This window comes from Mesoplodon mirus (assembly GCF_964341445.2).
Source record: "Mesoplodon mirus genome assembly, chromosome: 6".
Taxonomy (NCBI): Eukaryota; Metazoa; Chordata; class Mammalia; order Artiodactyla; family Ziphiidae; genus Mesoplodon; species Mesoplodon mirus.
The window spans coordinates 88,296,155-88,303,519 of NC_138982.1; positions in this window are offsets into that span (position 1 = coordinate 88,296,155).

Sequence of the window (7,365 nt, forward strand, 5' to 3'; positions counted from 1 at the left end):
GTTATGGGAATTGGGAAAGGTATTAAGCAACTTCACTGAATTCTTCCCAACACAGTACTGCTGCTGTGGCTGTGATCTAAAGCGGTCATCACCTCTAACACACAGAAACCCTCATCATCACCTTAACAGCCAGGCTGGAGCTTCCAAGGAATTCAGGCAGGCAAGGACTGTGAGCTTCCTGAACATTTAAGGAGTCCCTTGATGTGGTCCCCAAATTAGGAAATTTGTGTTGCAGCATATGCTTGTGCTTCAACACAAATTTCCTAATTTGGGGACCAAATGCATCACCTGAAGCTTGGAAACTGGGCAGTCCCTGGGCAGACTTCAGAGACCTTAAATATTAGTACTTCCTTCTAGAAAGCAAAAGAATGGTCCTCCACCCTCCACTCCATGGGTTGATACATGTGCCAAGGAGGCTGGGTGAAGGGGTGGGGTGATTTTAAACAGCTAAAACTGACCCTGGGCAACATTTTCTTTGGCTTTCCTCCTCCCCCATAAGCATCCCTTTCCTCTCTCCTGGCCCTTTTCTCCTTTCCTTGGCCCCTCTCTCATGAACCATGCTGGCTCACAGTTGACTACAACTGATTAGGTGTAACTGACATGCTAAAGGTACCACCCTTTCTAAGGACATCTGCAGCACAAAAGGAGATCCTTGAAGAAGGGCCATAGGGAACAGCTTGGCAAACCATTTCTGAAAGATTGCTAATCCCTGGAATCAAGCCTCACTTTCCTTCCCAAAAATGTTAGAGAAAGACTAAATTCCTCCTGTGGATTTCACCATCATTCTGTTTGTCTCCTTTAGTCCTCTTTTCTATCTTTGGCTCGCTTCTTTTTGTGAATACTCTTTAGAGAGCCAAATTACAACAGGGTAGGCAGAGGCAGGAATATACCCAAATTTGGCAAGACTTGATCAAGAATGGCTGAAAGCCTTGAGGTGTGAAGAGAACCATCTAGTCATTCCAGGTCTTAATCCAAGATACTCATTTTCAGGTTATGTTCAAGTTATATGATGATTCCAACATTTATTGTATTTATATTATTTTCTATGTACTTTGCTAGAAACCAGTAATACAAAACTGACATTTTCCAGTACAGATTAGTAGAGAACAGCCATGTACACAGTCAAGTATAAGATAGTATATATAATCAATGATGGGGAGAGGGGTATAAAGAAGGGACCAGGGAGATATAAGTGATGATAGTTCTTCAATCTTTTGGAGACAAGAATTATTACATTGCTCTTTCTGTCGGCCTCGACATGATTTGAGCAAGTACCTGATATGGACTCCACTGTCATCATAGTCAATGGCTTTTGGATACTCACAGTGTAGGCACTTCTTCTCCTGGGAACTTCTTACCTCCCCCAGATTTAAGAAGTTGTCCGGATGTCCATGAAAGGATGGTGGCACTAATATTAATTCATTCATAAACACTACCCCCTCCCTGAAATAAACTAAAATGAACAACAAGCATGACTTTATAGAAGAAAACTTCATCAAGATTGAAACTAGGGAATAGCTTTAATCTCAAAGCATGAACTTTTTTTTTTTTTTTTTTTTTTTGTGGTATGCGGGCCTCCCACTGTCGTGGCCTCTCCCGTTGCGGAGCACAGGCTCCAGACGCGCAGGCTCAGCGGCCATGGCTCACGGGCCCAGCCGCTCCGCGGCACGTGGGATCTTCCCAAACCGGGGCACGAACCCGTGTCCCCTGCATCGGCAGGCGGACTCTCAACCACTGCGCCACCAGGGAAGCCCAAAGCATGAACTTTTTGAGTAATGTGTGTCTACTTACTATCCCCAACTTGGGGAAATTGAGCACTAGGAAAGATAAGAAATAACACTTGTATTGTTCAGGCAAGGATCAGCTGTAGCTGAGAGGCCAAAGTTAAGTGACATGGCTATGCCCTGCCCTTCTTCCCCCCTAACTTCCTAATTGGAGGAAGGAGGTTTGGAGATAAGGGTATATATATATGCAGGATGGAGTTGATTTACAGCTAGATTGGAAAAGCTCTATCTCTGGGGACATGATGAAATCTTTTTCGACTCTTAGCCAAACTAAGGGCAGTAGGATTTATGATGTGCTGTTTAAAGTTTGAAACTACCCCGGGGATCCCCAGGGTTAACTTCTTTAATGATGGTTTCCAACTGGCCTAATAGATTACGTAAACCTGACTGATGAGCTGGCTAGAGAGGCCATGAAAATCCTGGGAAATTCTACTTTGAGCTCTCCCATAGTCAAGGTTCCTCCCACAGATCTTGGTAGTTCCAGCTGGAGACAGTGGAGACAGTGCGGTCTCTGTGTAATAAGGACCCTGGGGAGCTCAGGCTTCGGCTCTCTTGGAACCCCAGTGTCTATACTCTCCTTTTCTCGCGGCACCATGTCCTTCGCCTTAAATAAAAGTCTTACGTGAGTGTCCTCTGTGGAGTCTGGTGAGTCCTTTCAAATATATGAACGTGGAAAATCTTTGCAGCAGGGCAGTGTGTATAAATTTTACATAAAAAAACTTACAAAATATGAAATGTTAAAATATTTTATATAATATGTTAAGTGTCTGTAACATATTAAATGTAAGAATATATACAAATATTATATAATTATATATAAGTATACAATATAAACATTCTAGTAGCAAATTTCACATTTGTAGAGAAAGTGTGTGCTGCTTTCAAGGCACTTCACTTAGCCTGACTTCTTATCAAAGCAGGGGGCTCAGTCTCAAACAGAGGAACAAACTAAAAGTCAAGTGATACCCTCTCCTCACAACAGGAGACAGTACTAGCCCTATCTCTATGGAACTGGCATTCAAAGCAGGCATTTCAGCTGAGATAGAGGAAATGTACACACCCAGAAAGTTCCCTCGTTGCAATTTTCTATGGTCCTGCTTCCCTTCCACCTTTTTAAAACACCTTCTAGCTTTAACACTACTTCAAAGATGCCATTCAGGGTCCAGGTAAAGAGCAATTGGGTAAGGGAGATTTCACCTACACCATTTTGTGGGAAATACTGGGACTGATTAAAATTTTGTTTAAAGATGAGTACACAGAAATCTTAAAGAAAAGATCTATACAGAGGCATCCATGTACCCAGGCTTAGAAATCAGCTCACCTACAAAAATGGGGAAAAAAATACATATATATGCAGATACGCATACACACACACCTAGACATACATACACACATACATACGTACATATGTAATAGAGCAGGGAAACAACCTTTTGGCAACACTAAATGATAAAAAAGGAGATTTCTAAATGGAAAAAAAAAGGTGACTTAAGAATTATTTTTCAGACAAGCCATTATTTATATTATATTAAATAGCTATAGAAAGTAATAAAAATGCAAAACCTCTGAACAATAATATGACTCGAAAAAACCTGCAGTTAGTAGTTATTAGACACCAAAAAATATTAAAACCTCAGGAAGTGTATCAGTCGAAAACACTTTCAGAAGAGAAAAATCTATTTTAAGACAGCTCCCAGCTGAGAGATGAACTGGCATTTAAAGTTATGAATAAACAAATTATGTCATGAACGAATAAAGTTTAATTAGCTGTGATAATTGGGATTACAAACTAAAAGGCAGACTATTAATTATTGAAGGAAAAGGTGCATAATAAAACATTTTAAAAAGAACTTCCAAATTTCATCATATCCACGACAACATCAAATCTAAGAGACGCCACTATTTCATGTCCTGCTAAGAAACACAATTAAACATATTACTTTCTTGTCATTTAGAATTTTCATTTTATACCTCTTTTTAAAGAGCTTTTAAAGACTTTGCATTTAACATGTAGCATTTTCTGATTACATAAAAAGGGAAACTATAAGTTAAATAAATTAAGCTATTTCTAGAATATCTTCACATTTTGAGCCAGAATCTCTTGAATCACTTTTTGACGCAGAGTCGTAGATGTCTGAGGTTTTCCAGGCAGATAGTTCCCTGATGATGATGAAGCATTTTAAGAGAGTTTCTCTGCTGTCTCCAGGGTCTTCTTCCAAGCTATTGACACTTATTCTGTAAAATTTGATGCTGGCATGTTCTTGATATAACCAGGAGGTACCAATGAAAGATTTTCAGACAACAACCAGGACTCTTATCCTCTCCTCAAATGGTCTTTAAGTGGTTTGTTGACTGAAACATTAAGAAGTTGTAAGCACGTGCCAAATGCCTGCATGTGCAAGCAAAGACAATTTCATTACTGCCAGGAGGCAGCAGCTATATTAACATGCCATTGCTTAACACACCCCAATTTCAGAGATGGTAATGTGAAAACATATGAGTCCTAGAAGAGATGAAATACAGCGTAGCAGACCTAGATAAAATTCTCAGAGCTTATTAAGAAAAACGAGGAGTTGGGAGGAAATATAATAACCTAAATTCCTCATCTTTCAATGAAAGGAGTCAATGACCATTTTTGAGGTTGAAACATTTATAAATAAGGTTCTAAGTTTGCTTTTAAAAATGTAGAAGTAACTACTAGCAGTGAAACAGACTAGAAATGAAAGTTGAATAAATCTAAAATATGACAAGAAACTTTCAAACTGGTTCAAAATATCAAACCAACATCAACTTTCTCAAAAAAGCTTTTACACAAAGGATGAGCCAAACTACAATAATAAATTCAATAAAAATATGCAAATAACAGCAGGAAGAGCACAGATCTCATTTTCCAACCAAGTGTATAAAAACTAGAAATTAACAAAAGTATGAATAAAATCCTCAGTGACACTACTCTTGACTCTAAACAGAATTAGAAAAAATAACAATGATAATGCTATATTTTAAAGTCTTTGGGGATTGGCCTGGAGTCTACTTACTCCAAGGAATTTTTCTACTAGTTATAAACATGTTCATTAACAAGCAAGAAAGAAAACAAATATATTTGAAGAAGATAGAAAAAGAACAAAACAAACTTTAGAAAGACAGAACATAATAAATTTTAATAAAGTAAAAATTAGAAAATGCTCATTAACCTATTTTTTAAAAAACCAAGAGACACCATTCATACACAAAATCAAAAACGAGAAAGAAAACAGAACTATAGTAAAAGAGGAAATAAGTAAAAGAATTATGAGCATGATTCACGAATTCCTGTACAAATAAATTTGAAACTCTGGAAGGTTAGTTTTTTAACAAAATATTGAATATAAATGATCAAGAGTGAATCAAGAAGAAGAGGAGGAAGAAACAAAGAATGTTGTAGGGAAAAAAGTACTCCTCAAAAAAGTGCCAAGCCTAGGCAATTTTATTTGTGAGTTCTTTCAAAGCTTCAGGGAACACATAAAGCTGACGTTTTTAAAATCTTTCCAGGGCATCGCGGCCAATGGGAGTTGGCAGCTTGACGCACACCACATCCGTATGGGATTGTTAGGGACACGGGTTGATAAATCCCAGCAGGATTAAATGCATTACCAGCATTGTCAGCAGGTTTCAGTTATCTTTCTTGGCAGAGACAGGATGGAGCTTGAAGCAAGTAAAATAGCAAGTGAGGACAGAAGTTCTGCAGATCTGTTAGGGAGTTTATTGTGATTCCATTTGAGCAAAATATCACCTTCTCACTAAATTCCTATTTGAATTGAAAATTTACTGCTTTTATAGCTTTATACTTTAATTGTAAATTTGTTTTGGTTTTCATATAAAAACTATAAGAAGTTTATACTTTATGTTCATATGCATTTAAATTACAGTAAAGTGAAAAAAAGGTCAACACTGATCTGTGAGAGGTTTTTTTTTTCCTTTAAAGGAGGGATATATACAACTCAGTTTTAGAAAGTCTGCTCTCGGCTTTAGAGAAGGAAAAACACTCTCTTTCCTTTGGGTTTGACTTTCTCTGCCCCTTCACCATACTAGAATGGTAAGAGTTCGCAGGAAAAATCAGGACTTAAGTAAAAGGAGAAGTTGCCAAGGAGGACCTGGGCTGTGTCTGGTCAAGGTTGGGCCTGTACAAGAACAAAAGGTTTCCCTGCAGCCCCACATAGTCTAACCCAGGTCACCAGCAACAGGGCTTCCACATGGGGATTCAGATGCAAAAGGCCTTAGAGTTATAAACAAAGTTAACTCTGCCCTGAGTCTCCTCTGCATATGGACCTTGAAAACCTAGGCGGCAGGACACAGCTGGCCAAGCATTTGGGATCTGGGTCTAAGCCATCTTTCCCTCTATAACCAACAGCCACATCCTGCTTCCCCTCAGGATTAGGCACATTGCTGGATAGAAGTTTGACCCTAGGACCAGTGACAGAGCTGGAATCAGGTCACTGTAGGCCATACTTGTGGTCCAACCAAAGGCTATTCAGCACATTAGTTGTAGGTCAAAATGCTCAGAAGAGAATCTAAAAATAGGAAGGGACTTTAGAAATCACTTAGTCCAACTTCTATACCAATGCTGGAATCCCTTCTAAAACATACTGCTGATACAATCTCTCCTTAACACTTCAGTGATTGAGAATTTACTACTATTCTCTACTACTCTTCAGGAAGGTCTTCTCCATTATTGGAAAGTATCATTTGTTAGGAGAGTCTTCCTTATAAGGAAAGAATAACCATCACCCTGTAACTTGTTCTTTAGAACAGGAAAGAAGTCTACTTCTTTTTCCACATGACACTCGTTCTCCCCAGATTACACACTTGATCCAAGAGCACCTAAGATGATAGGATATGGTTTCTAGACCTCTCACCTTCCAGTTACTCTCCTATTAAAACAGTAGCGCCCACAAAATACAGTTGTCCCTTGATATCTGCGGGGGATTTGTTCCAGGACCCACTGCGGACCAATTCTGAGGTTGCTCATGTCCCAGAGCCGGCCCTCCATATCTGCAGTTACGCATCCGAGGATTCAACCAACTGGTGATTGTATTTATTGAAAAAAATATGCATATAAGTGGACCCGTACAGGTCAAACCTGTGTTGAGGGGTCAACTGTACTACAGTGCATCCACGTCAGAACTTCACATTTTCGTCCCAGCTCCTTCCCTCTCTCTACTTAATTTGTAAATTAACATGAGTAAACCTTCCTTTGGGCAATAAATCCTTTCCTGAAAAGGAGGGTGAAAAAGCAACTGTAAGTGAGAAAATCAATCTCCATGAATTGGTGGGATCTGCTATTTAATATATCCCGTAGGCAATACCTTCACAAGTAATACTGTTGCAACTTTATGTGTTTCATAAGTATGTTTTGTATGCTATATTTCCTAAAAGGTCTTCCTATAGCTGATTTTCTTTACCTTAAAATGAATTGCCATAATAAAGTAATCTTTCTGTTTCATTAATTACTCTGATGGAATGCCTATGATAAGGTAAAGTTTTGCTGTTCTCAGAAGTCAAGATCTACTGAAAAAGAGACAGTTTTAAAAGTTCTTTTGAA